The sequence below is a fragment of the Bidens hawaiensis genome, unplaced genomic scaffold (assembly GCF_021521415.1).
Source record: "Bidens hawaiensis isolate Kalapana, Puna unplaced genomic scaffold, B.hawaiensis_p1.1 tig00000760_1, whole genome shotgun sequence".
In the NCBI taxonomy this organism is placed as follows: domain Eukaryota; kingdom Viridiplantae; phylum Streptophyta; class Magnoliopsida; order Asterales; family Asteraceae; genus Bidens; species Bidens hawaiensis.
The window spans coordinates 1,248,302-1,262,040 of record NW_027491043.1 but is presented as its reverse complement, the minus strand read 5'-3'; positions in this window follow the sequence as shown (position 1 = coordinate 1,262,040).

The following is a 13,739-nucleotide window of genomic DNA, read 5'->3' as shown; positions in this document are numbered from 1 at the left end:
GGAATTGACTATCAAGAGACCTTCTCACATGTCTCTTGAAAAGATTAATTAAGGATCCTTATGGCCCTAGTAGCTCATTTTGATTCAGAGCTGCATCAGATGGACATAAAAATCGCTTTCCTTAACGGAAATTTAAACGAAGGGGTGTACATGAAACAACCTGAAGGTTTTAAACCTAAAGTTCAAGAACATCTAGTTTATAAGCTGAAGAAGTCAATATATGGGTTGAAACAAGCATCACGTCAATGGTACCTAAATTTTGATGAAGTTATGAAGAAACAAGGTTTTGCAAAGAAACAAGTGGATCAATGCACATACCTCAAGATGAGTATTACTATACTTTTCCTTTACGCATATGATATTTTTTTTTTGGCAAGTAATAGTTTAGACATGTTGCATGAGTCAAAGCGATTACTCTCGCATAACTTCGACATGAAGGATCTCGGAGATGCTTTTTATGTTATTGGCATCGAAATTCACCGAAACCGACACAAAGGGATCTTAGGGTTATCTCAAAGGGCCTATATTGATCGTGTCCTTACTCGATACAACATTCAATATTGTAACCCAATTGCAGCTTCAGTAGTTTAAGGAGATGTTTTTGGTGCATTCCAATATCCGAAAACAAAGGTTGAAAAGAAGCAAATGAGTATGATGCCTTATGCATCAGTAGTCGGGAGCCTTATGTATGCTTAAGTTTGTACTCACCCAGATATTGCCTATATTTCTGGAATGTTAGGCCGTTATCTATGGCCTTGAACAATGAAAAGCAGCTAAGAAAGTGTTTTGTTATCTGCAAAGGACAAAAGACTACAAACTAACTTATAGAAGAAGTGATAATTTAGAAGTGGTAGGTTATTCTGATTCTGACTTTGCTAAATGCAAAGATGACAAGAAGTCCACTTCTAAGTATATCTTTATGTTAGCAGGCGGGCCCATCTCATGGAGGAGTCATAAACAACAGCTAACGACAACTTCCATTATGATGGTAGAATATATATGTAACATTCGTTTTTTTTCAAACCCGAAAACACGACCCGTTTCGAATTTTTGGTTTTTGTTTATAAATATACACATATATTATTCGATTCATGTGTTTTACGTGTCATTCGATTTACGTTTATTGTCGTTCGTTTATTGTTCATTTTGTTCAAATAATGAATATACGGGATCTAAAGTTTCTATTTAAACAAGTTACAATATTACGTTAAATATCCAAAGTTATAACTTATTATTTCATTTATAAAACATTATAAAGCTCAAGGTCCGAATCGTAAATATACTTTAAAATTAGTATTAAAAGAAACATGAAAAAAGAAGGGCCTTTGTGTAAATATGAAATAAATTATCTCACAAAATAATACCAGCCCCAAACTTCTACCGTTATTCCGTCGAGACTTTCCGGTGGTCGGAATCCGGCGTCGGCGACCTTAAAACGTCCCTTAAATCGCATATTTTAATCATTAAAACTCGGAAATCTTTTAGTCAATAACGGTTAAATCATAAACGGCAATAATAGCTTGTAACAACACCGTAAATCTCGTGAATCAATTCCGTAATCATCGCCTTCGCGGCCGGCCAATTTTTTTAAACTTAATTATGATTATTAAACGAATAACGCTCAATTGACAGTATAAATAACCTCCCATCGTTCATCTAAACTTGTCTACAACTTCAAAACAACATAATCTTCTCTCAAAATTTCGTAATTTATCATCCAAGTCCGAGCTCCGGCCGAACTCCGTTCACCCTCTTTCTTTAACGATTGCAGGTAATTTTTATATGAATGCTAATAGTTTTTATCCATAGATCAAAAACCCTAACTCAATTTCTTCACACATAGAATGGATTAAAGGAATTAAAACGTAGGATTTGTTGAGGAAGATGATGAATATAGCTTCATTGGTTTTATAGTTTTGTTTTCTATTTAACAATCAAATTGGTATTCTGGTCTAGTGGCTGAGTAGCTGTGTTATGGTCATGCAGACCTGGGTTCGAGTCCGGGTCACTACATGCCTTTTGTTATATTTAAAAAAAAAACATTTATATTAAATATATATATATATTAAATTAAATAAAATTATTCTTAATCACTTAAAAATCAATTATAAAATTATACTTATTATCATTTTTTTTGCTTAAAAATCAAACTTTCAAAACCCATCAAGTTCGTTTTTAAACTCGTTTAACATTTATATATATTTATCATTCGTTAAACTCTATAATTCGTTAACACCAAAATCCCGTAAACATTATAATGTTCAACCTTAGTATTAAACTTGAAATTAAAAAAAATATTAACTTAGTAATAAATCGTTAACCCATTAAAATAAATTCGTTTGATAACTTTAATTCGTTAAACTTTATTTCTTTTGCTAAAATTTTTAATTCGTTAAAACCGTTAAGTTAGTTTTATAATTCGTAAACTTTAAACCCGTGAGCTTTATAATTTGTTAGTCTTAATTCGTAAACTTTAACCTGTTAGAATTATAACTAGTTAGTTATAATTCATTAGCTTAAATATTCTTCGAGAACATGATCATCATTCAAATCCGTACATTGTAAGAGCTATAATATTAAAATAATCCATGCCTTAAAATAATAAACGTGTCATCTTTAACTAAATAATTAAACCATATAATCGCGCTAGTTAGTATTTAAATTTTTATATTAATTCTCATTTATAGTTCGAGAAGTTCAATCGTGTTGGATCCTTTAACGCATTTTCGGTTGCTTCGGTTTTGTTATCGTGCCTTCGGTTTATATTACAACATTTATCTTCGATTTCGAGGTGAGTTTCTCACAACCCCTTTTTAAACGTTTTCATATTTTGGGGTAGCATATGTATCCTACAAAACTTCAAGTATTTATGATATCGATTACAAACTACAATTCATTATATGGACTTGTGTGTTTAATTGATTACTTGCTCAGAAGTACTTGCTCAGTGGTTGCCTCAATAAGTATGATCATAGCCCCCCTTTGCACTCAGGTCCATTTGTATCGAGTGAAAAAAGGTCTCATTATCCAACTAAGTTGGTTGTTACCAATCGGAAAGGACCTTACTTGCGCGATTACCCGAGTACGTTAGTTGATACCAACTGGAAAGGACTTTACTTGCTCGTTTATCACTTGTCCATGAATTGTATGATTTTTTTACGTATTATATCAAACTGTGGGAATCTCACCAGCTATGTTCGTAGCTGACTTCATTTTATACATATGTTACAGGTGTAGAGATACGAGGATGAAAGTTAGAAGACACCTAGCATGCTTATAGGATATTCAAAGAAAACTTATCATTTTGTTTATTTATTTTTTACAACTTATTTGATAAACTTGTATTACATGAAGATTTAAATGAAATAATGTTATTATGGTCACCAACTAGTGTCACGTGTGTTTGAGCAATCTGTACATCACACTCAGGCGTTTCCGCTTTAGCCGGGGTGTTACAATATAACTGTTTATGATGCAACCTGTCATTGAATGTTGCTTAAAAATATGATTTCTGGACCCAAAATAGTCAATTCCATTTCTAGATCATTGAAGCTTTATTGTGATAATTCAGCTGATGTTAGTTTCTCAGTTTGATTGGAGCTGGTTTATATCTTGATACAAAGTATTTGTTCGTGCGTGAACGAGTTGAGGAAAATAAACTTTGTATTGAATATATTAGTACAAATAATATGTTAGCGGATCTGATGACTAAAGGTCTCTCACCTAAAGTTTTTGAAGAACATGTTTCTAATATAGGATTTACTAAAGACCTTATTTAATTGCATATTGTACTTTTACATTTTTATTTAATAAAATTTCCTCAGTTTTGATTTTATATGTCTCTTAATATGTTCTGCATGCGTAATGACATATAGACAAATTAGTATACAAATCAAATATTTGAAGGGCTTACTTTTAAATTTTGATCATAACTACTTAGGTTTTAAACACGGACTGCAGTATGATCAATGGGGGTCTTGAGCTGATATTCAATTCAATAACTGTATTTATCTGCTTCAGTTTGATTTTAAAGCTAAAATGAGCGTTAAAATCTGCAGACTAATCTAATGCTCATAATAAATGATTATTCGGCCAAGTGGGAGAATGTAAGAATAAATATATGGATATATGTGTGTGTGTGTGTGTGTGTGTGTGTGTGTGTGTGATCATCATTATCATTTATATAATAATATATCAAAATAATTAAATTATACCTTATTATTATATTAGTTAGCTAATTGTTTATTGACCATATTATTCTTTCTTGCTAATCAAAGGTTTCCCCTTGGATGCATATAAATATATGAAAATTAATTAACATCATAACATACCCTAACACATACATTAAAATTCGTATTCCTCTCTCTCCGTATATTCGGTTTTCATCAAAAACCCCAATCCCTATCACTAATATACATTCAAAAGGGGAACCGACCAAGCTGACAATCATGTCGTCTGAATCATTCTCATCAGCCATAGCTACTCTCTCTGTTGTAACATGTATGTTTTAATTATAGGTTTATCATAATATTCATGTTTTCCATAACCAGCGTAAAGAACTGGTCAACAACAGTCTCATACCAACAAACGAGCTCTGCCCCTGTGGACGTGTTTCTCTAGCCTTGTCCCTCCCACGGGCCTCTTAAGGCTTAACCTCTGTACGCACATCTTGCGAGCTTTCTTATTTATTTTTCAATGAATGATTTTTTAAGTAGCTATATTAAAAGAAAACAATCAAAGTACAAGTGAATAGCGAAAGGCAATGTGGCCAGTAGCAAAGTCCAACAAGTTCTCCACACAAATTGGGAATCCTGGCTACTCCAACCACGTGTCAAAATATAATCCAATCCACTGCTGATGTGTTACATCCAAGAAAGTAATGATGTGACTTTTTAATAATAATATTCTATTTTGAGATCCGAATTTAAATTTAGGAAAATTCATAAAATGTTTCATTAATAAGAGAGATTTTATTTTTGTTCTATTAAATAATAGCTTTTATAAATATCCTCTATAAACATGTCTTTATTGACGTGTTAGGCCTTAACGAGTCTTTTACGATCTGTTAGTCATCAACGCCCGTCTTTCACGACCTGTTAGCTTCTAGCGCGTCTTTCACAACATGTTAGCCATATTAATTGTTTTTTTAATATTATATTATTATAATTAACTTTACTCATATTTGATTTTTTAATAACTTGTAATGCATAAAGTTTTATAAAGTTTCAAATATAACGTTGAGATTTACTTATTTTTATTTACGTGTTGGCATAAATTTTACTTCAAACGAGACTGGTCAAATTTTATTAAACATTTATTGAACATTTTGACATCAATTTGACATCGGTTTTGAGTAAAATTTATGACATGTAAAAAAATAAACACGTCTTAACGACATATTTAAAATATATATAAATTTATATATTACAAGTTATAAAAGAAATGGCAAATATTTATTAAATTAACTATAATAATGTAATATTAGAAAAAACAATTAATAGGCCAAACATGTCGTAAAAGACGCATTAGAAGCTAATAGGTCATGAAAGACGTGTTAGAGGCTAACGGGTTGTGAAAGAAGCGTGTTGTAGGCTAACCGGACGTGAAAGATGTGTTTGGTGGGCAAATAGATCGTGAAAGACGCGTTGAGACCTAACACGTCGTCAAAGACGTGCTTGTAGGAGACATTTCTAAAAACTTTTATTTAAAAGAACAAAAATAAAATATCTCTCTATTAACGGGACATTTTAGAAATTTTCCCGTTAAATTTTCTAAACTCTTGTTTGTTTGTAGATAATCTACGCACTTTACTAATCTCTTGTATGAACGTGGGGGTTCATCCTACTTTTTATATGAGTTAATGATCATCCTCAACCTCTTCTTATTAAACTTTAATAACACTAACTCACGATGAACATACGCACAAGCTTTATAAATTCTAAGTCAAAAAGTAAAAAATTATCACTGGTAGTATTAATGTTTATAAAATTATATCGAAATACGAAACTTATAACAGGGAGAATCCTAATTTCGGGTTTCCTCCAACTATTCGAAACATAAAATTCTAATTCGTTATTGCACATATGCATTCTGAAGTGAACAAATATACATAAAAATTGAAAGTAAATTGCAACATCTTTACAAATTATAGAACTCTATAAGACCACTCTCGTTAGCAAACCATAAATGGTTTGTTTCATTCTTTGGAAAAAAAAGTAAATTAAAAAGTAAAAAGAATTGATCAAACCGTTTGATACAGCAAACCAATTTGTAAACCCATTCAGTGCCACTTGCCAACATTTTAATGGAACTTTTTTTTAATTTCTTTTTCTTTTTTCTTTCATACTTGATTTAACTATAATATTCTTTTTTTCTAATAATTTTCAATAATTAAGTTTTTAAAACAATCTAAAAAGTAGTCTTGTTAAGCCTTTTTTAATACATCGGTATAAATTTTGTTAAAAATATAGTTTGTAAAAAAATATATTTTTTAATATAAAATAAATATTAAGTATGTTTGATAAATATATATATCTTTTTATTTTTAAATTAAATATATTGTTAATTTTGAATAAAGTTATCATTTTGTATATTACAATTCATTTTTAATAACAAAAACAATAATTATAAATTATATTTATCTAACAAAAAATAATGTAGGTTGGGTTGCTAATAAGTAAAAAGTTTGGTTTGTTTGGATTGGTTAGATTAAAGTGAGAGAAATTAGTTTTATAATAAAAATTGGGTTTAGTTGGTTTGTGCATGAGTATAGTTTAACTATTATTTATGAAAGATATCTTAATACATAGAAATACTAGACCATTTTTAATGCTAAGTGTGATCTTAGGCGTAGACGTCTGTAACTGCCACGTCATCTACCATATAATATATTTATAAATCCTTAAAAACACAACTGCATCTTCATTCTTACAAATATCCTTACTTTTTTTTTAATTTCCAACTAATCACCCATCCATTACACATAATATTTAAATACAATTTTTTTTTTATTTTAGATCCACCTCATCACAAGAACCGAGAAAAACCAATGCCCTTGTGAAATGACAACTTATTTAAGACCATGTCTAATCAAATCTCTTCACCATTGGACATTTTGAGACCTGTGATGTCTCAGTTAGCAATGAGTCATTTTACAAAAATTGGTGTGGTTATAAAATGCCTTTATAATCATTACTCAATTATTTTTTTTATTTTATTTTCTAATTTTTTAAATAAATATAATACCAATAATATTTCATCAAATAAATAACTATTTTATTTTCTAATTTCAATAATATTTCATCAAATAAATAAAAGTTACATTAAAACAAAAAAACTATATTAAAATTAAAATAATAAAAATACTAAAAAAACATAAGGGTACTTAAAGAAAATTAAACTACATTAGGTTGTCTCTGTTAATAATGTCATCTTTTTTTTTTGCCAGAGCCAGAGCCAAAAGGTCGTGGTCGATATCCTTAAAAAGTTTAGAATTTTGTCCATTTGCCTCAGTTTAAGGACTTCGGCGATCTCTCTATTGACTTAAAATTATATTGCATTACTTAAAGACATCGATACCTAAGGTCACGTATATTTTGAACTCGAGGTTCGTTTCCTCGAATTTGTCTTTCATTTCAATACCCGCAATCGCATGCTGCTGACGACCCGATCATGTCCCCTTTCCACAGCTTCTTCTACTGCTTGATCGAGGAATCTCGATATCCTCCTCATCATCAACGAATTCATTACCGTTGAAGCTGAATTTTCAAGCATCTGTCCTCATTGTTTCTAGATCAACCGAAGACAAAGTTTTGCACCTTTTTGGTGGCCGCCTACCTTCGGACGTGACAAGGGGTACGAGGCCCCACTTAGGGTGATTTCTTATATGCTTCCAACAATTCATGTAAAAAAAGACCCCCTTGGTACTTTGAAACTCTACCAATACCTTTTCAATGATATCCGCATCATTGACATTGCTACCCAACCCAATTTTCACTCGTTGGATAACCTTGTAAAAAAGTTGGCATTTGGTGTTTATACCGATCCATTTTGATGATATGCCTGGTACTCTTACCTTTTACCAATTATTTGGAAAAAAAAGGTTCTCGAACTTTTAAAAAAAACATCGACATCATGATAGTTGGTTAAAAAAAGTTAGAAAAAACATTACTAAAAATTTAATATTATTATCAAAGGAAAAAAATAGTAAAAGAACAAAATTAATATTTAACATTTATCACATTCGGGATCTTCTAAGATCGCAAGTCACGATTGTGCAAGTGCTTCATACTCGGGTCGTGTCCCCAGTGTAATGTCTTTATAGTCTGAGGGGCGCTCATGCCTTTCTTCTTGTGTGATTGCCCACGTCCAACTTTTCCACGTGGCTTGACCTAGGTTGTGTCACCAATTGGCTTGTGTCTCTAGCACGTTTCCTACAAAACTTCACCCCTTTAATCCTCCAACCAATTAGGTTTTTTTCCATAAGCTTCGACCAATCAAATATTTATGTTATTTACATTTAATAAATTAAGTGATGATCTAGGATATAGTTCATGTAATATACGGGTGGTTAAAATAATACAACAAAAAGGTTAAATTTAATAATATACGTAATAACATATCTTATGGATTTATAAGATATAAATAATCATAAATAAAATTTTATAATCCATAAATATTAAAAAACCTCATTTAATATAACATTTAAAATTACATTTGCAACTTTATTAGTAATTCTATAAATGATAATAATATTAGCTGTCATCCTAGTTGACTACTCTGGTTGAATGACATATAAAAAAGTGATTTTGTTTTAATAATATATGTAGATAAGAACTTTTTCACCCCGACACAACTTCATTAAAATACCCTATTGCTAACTGTAATACCTCCACTTGTTGTAAAACAACCTTAGATTAAGGTATGTTTGGTTGGATGTAATGAAATGAATGTAGAATAAAATGGGAGATGGAATGGACAAGGGAATGAAATGGATCATTATCATTCATTTGTCTTGTTTGGTTAACCCATAGGAATGAAATAAATTATTACTTTTTATCGTTTGGTATGCAAAAAAAATTGTAAAAATAATAAAAACACTCATATCTCATAATGCTTCTTAACAAAAAAAAGGGTCCTGCTAAGGACACCCTCACACCCCACCAATACGCCCGTATAGCTTTATACGAGGCGTATTGGTTTATACGGGGCGTATTGGTTGGTTTTTCTAGAAAAAACTACCAAATTTGTCTTATTACGTTTTTAGTCTTATTATCAGAAGGGATGTATAGCCCTATACGCCGCCTCTGATATATTTTTTTTTAATTTATTATTTGTTCTTATTATTGTTGTTGTTATTATTATTATTGTTATTGTTATTATTATTATTGTTATAATTTCTGTTGTTGTTATTATTATTATTGTTATTGTTATTATTATTACTGTTATAATTTCGATAAGGGTGCTGTAAACATATCGGATTTTTCGTATTTGTATTCATTTAAGTTTAAACCGATTCGGGATCGTAATTCGAATCTTTCGAACTATTTAAAACTTGTATTTATTGATATTTAACTTGGTTTAACTTATTTTATAATTTCATAACTTTCAATTATGCCAAATGTCCCTTAGACACCTTTAAAATCGCTTAAAAAGACTAAAAATCGCATTTTCGGGAATTACAGGCTAAAGTCAAACATCTTTGGCTAGTCAATTTCTCTTGCTTCTGGTCGGAACCGACTTTCGGTCTAGAAGATTTTTATTTTTGTAACAAAATTTTAAGGCTACTGACCAAAACCCGACTTCCGACTCGCTGTTCAGATTCTGGTCAGTACCAGCTCGCTTAAACGTTTAATTTAACATAACCGGAGTTCTAAATATCCGTTTGTTATAATAATAACAATAATAATAACAAATAATAAATTAAAGAAATATATCAGAGGCGGCGTATAGGGCTATACGCCCCCTTCTTATAATAAGACAAAAAAACATAATAAGACAAAATTGGTGGTTTTTTCTAGAAAAACCAACCAATACTCCCCCGTATAGAGCAACCAATACGCCCCGTATAGACCTATACGGGGCGTATTGGTGGGGTGTTTTAGCAAGGGGGGGGGGTGGCTGTAGAAAACCCCAAAAAAAACCTCTGCAACAGCGACGGTGGTAGCAAAATGGTGGTGGCGGTGTCGATCAGGCGGCGGGAGTGGCAATGGTAGCATTGGTAGTGATGGCGATGGTAGGGAGGCGATGACGGTGGTGGAGGTCTGTTAACGACAGTAGTGGTGGCAGTGATGGTGAAGCGGCGACGTTGATAATGGTTACGATGGTTACAGCGATTTTGGTGGCATCGGCGGTGGCGGTGGTTGCGCTGGTGGTGGTGACGACGGTCAGGTGATGGTGGTGGCGATGGTGGTGGTGGTGGTGGTTGTTGAGAAAATAGGGTAAATGAATGGAATGATAAAAAAGAGAGAAATGGAAGGAAATAGTTTTAATAGAATGAGATTGCAAGTAAATTCAATTAAGCAACCAAAAATTACTTTTTTTTCATTTCCACGCTACTAATGTATATACGATCTTAGAGCATTCTCATCGCACCTCTATCTCCAAACCAAAAATTACACTAAAACTCATTTTATTTTCTCTCACAATTTCAATTAAATAATACCTTTAATATCTTTTATCATTACCTTTGCTCTTTCATTTATTTACAACCACTTTCAAAATATATTAAAAAATTCTATGGGATAAACAATAACTTTTTAAATATATAAAAAAATCACTATTTTTTTTTAAATATAAAAACTTTTCACCCATAACATTCTAAATCACTTTCTTAATTATAAAAGCACCACTCACATATTATAAGGTTGGATTAGAATGGGAGATGGCATATGAGAACGTGGCAAGTACAAATCCAACAAAAATTTCCTTGTAATGTCGAACTTTGACTCTTTTTCCAACATAATACACCCAATCACGTGATAGCATGTTAACCAATCAGATGATGACAACATGTCCCCTGCAATCTTTGGTGCCTATCCGCTTCAGGGCTACACATAAAAGTATTAAGTTTTATCAATTATTAATTTATCTTTGATATGTTTTTTTTTAATTAAATGTAAACGCAAGTATTCCTTCGGACAAAAAATATTCAAACGTGAACAGTTGGACTATAAAAACAAATATTTGTTACGGAAAATATGTGTCACATAAAATTTGCAAATTTGCTATGAATTAGCTATGGTTGGCTACGGTAAATCTGTTACGTTTAGCAACAAATATTCGGCAAATGAAAACTTAAAAAACAATTAAAACTGATTTTGTGAACTCCTCAGCAAAATTAAGAAGAAAATTTAAATATAATACTAAAACTATTTTAGCGAAACTCGTATTTTTATGGACACCTAGGTGAATGGAAGAATCAGGCTCTAATCCGGGTTCAAACCTAATAGAGGGCGAGAGTTTACGGATTTAGTTAGGTTCCCGCGAATTAGAGGGGGCGGTCTCACGGCGATTGAGGAGTCGACTTTAGATGTGGCCCCGAAAATGGTAGGTTTACACGTGAGATCCTCTGCAGTTCAAAAAAAAAAAGAGAGAGAGAGAGAAATATGCATTTAAAAATCAAAAAAGAGTCATTTTATAAAGGTAATGTAAAAACGATTAGCGATGAGATTTGTTCGTACGTAATACTTTTTTTTATCAGTAGCCGATCTTGCTGGATATCTTCTATTTTAAAAAATGTGTCATGACTAGTGATAGGAACAAAATGTGGATATGTCATGCGGATGTGGTTTGGTTTTGGACTAGAATGTGAACACATTTGTTAGGAAAAGCAAATATCGGTAAACAAGGGATTTTTCAGGGACTTTAGGTCAAACTTCCCAAACACGGTTGGGAAGAAAATAATAAGAAAAGGAAAGGTGATGAATTAGTTTTTATGTTTTTTGAATTTAAAAGTAAGGAAACATTATTTTATAGCCATAAAAGTTTGAAATTTAAGTAGATATTGGTTTCTTAAATATCTTTTAAAATTATACAAGGTTGATAAAAGTATCTAGAGCACCGGTAAATCTAAAAATGTTAGTCCGAGTTCACATTTTCATGGTTAAAATTTACAAATTACAAATGATGAAAGGGATAGAAAAAGACATAAAATGATGAAGTATAAGCTTGAAGCGTAACCTACGTCGATGGTGTGCTGGGTGTTTAATTACGAGAGTTGAATATTTATTTTTATTTGTTAAGTTTCTCTTCCATTAACTTAATACCCATCATTCATTATATACTAGTTTTCTTTATCCATATTCCCTAAATTATTACTCACACATCAGAGTTTTTGATAACAAAATCAAGCGTTCATGGCGAAGCCATTGGTGTCGTAGTGACCTGGTTTTAGATCAAACGTTCAGATTTCCAAACACATAGAAAATTCTGAAATTTGACCACAACAATTCTTTCGTTTCAACAACTTTAAAGATGCAACCTCTCTTGACCCTAACAATGTGTCCTAAGTTTAATAAATGAAAGAGAAGAAGTGAAATGGATTGATTAAGAATAGAAAAAGAAACAGAGTGCTTCAGAGCAATTTTATGAAATTAAAGATTTTATTTGTTTCCAGGTTAAAAGAAACAGAAAAAAAAGTTACACTTATATCGTTATACAACTATACTCTTTAAGATTTTTTATTTACCTGTTTTTCTTATATTAAGTGGAAGGGTAAAATCGGTAGATGACAAAATTTTATATTTGTATTTGATTACTTTCTCTTCAAATTCGTCCATTTTTTAAGGAAAGAGGGAAGATTATTAGAAACTTGGGAAGATGGTGTAAGGCTCATATAAATCGATATGTTCATTAGAAGTGTTATTTTTTGTTTCCAACGGATAATTCAATTTAAGTCAATAACAACACTCTTTTAGCATGTTCAATGGCTTACTCTCACATTAGAGCTTGATCACTAAACCAAACCCTCAGGATGAGACTAACAATATCATCTCCAATCTTAGATTACACAGTTTCATCTTTCAATCAACCACCACAACTATCCTTTTGTTGCAACAAACTATAAATGCGAAAACAACGCCTATTTGACTCTAATGGCCAACTAATACAATATATCTTTTGATTCGAAAATATTATTCAGTACAAGCCAGTGCTATATTATATTATAGTCTTGTAAACCATGGGCTTGATATTTTGGTTGCATCATTCTTGTTTCAGTCAATTGACCAGTAACGGACCAATTGCCACTACTGTGCATCTCATGTGAAAAAAGAAATTAATACTTTATATATGTTAAAATCCTAACCGACCCCTTAAAGTCTTGACATTGTACTTCATAAAAAAATTTTCTAAATCCACTACTGCAATCGATTGACATACCTTTGTTACTACTTTCATCAAGCCAACAAATCTCCATTTGTGTGGTGGGTATGTAGCAAAAGCAAAACAATCAACCTCAAAAACGATAAAGGTTATCCAAATCACCTTTCAAGACGACCACTAAGTCATCAAGATTTCTTATTATATTTTAATTGTTTAATGTAGTATAAAACAAACAAAATATATTAATATTAGATTTCCTTTGACATATTTATTTTACAAGATTAGGATAGGCATATCTTAAAAGAAATAGTGTTTGTAAAAGTACCATTTGGGTGGACATTAGGATTGGACGTATCCCTCCACATTCAACGTTCCAATATATTAATTCAAAGAGGATTAGGATTGGCCTAAGAATC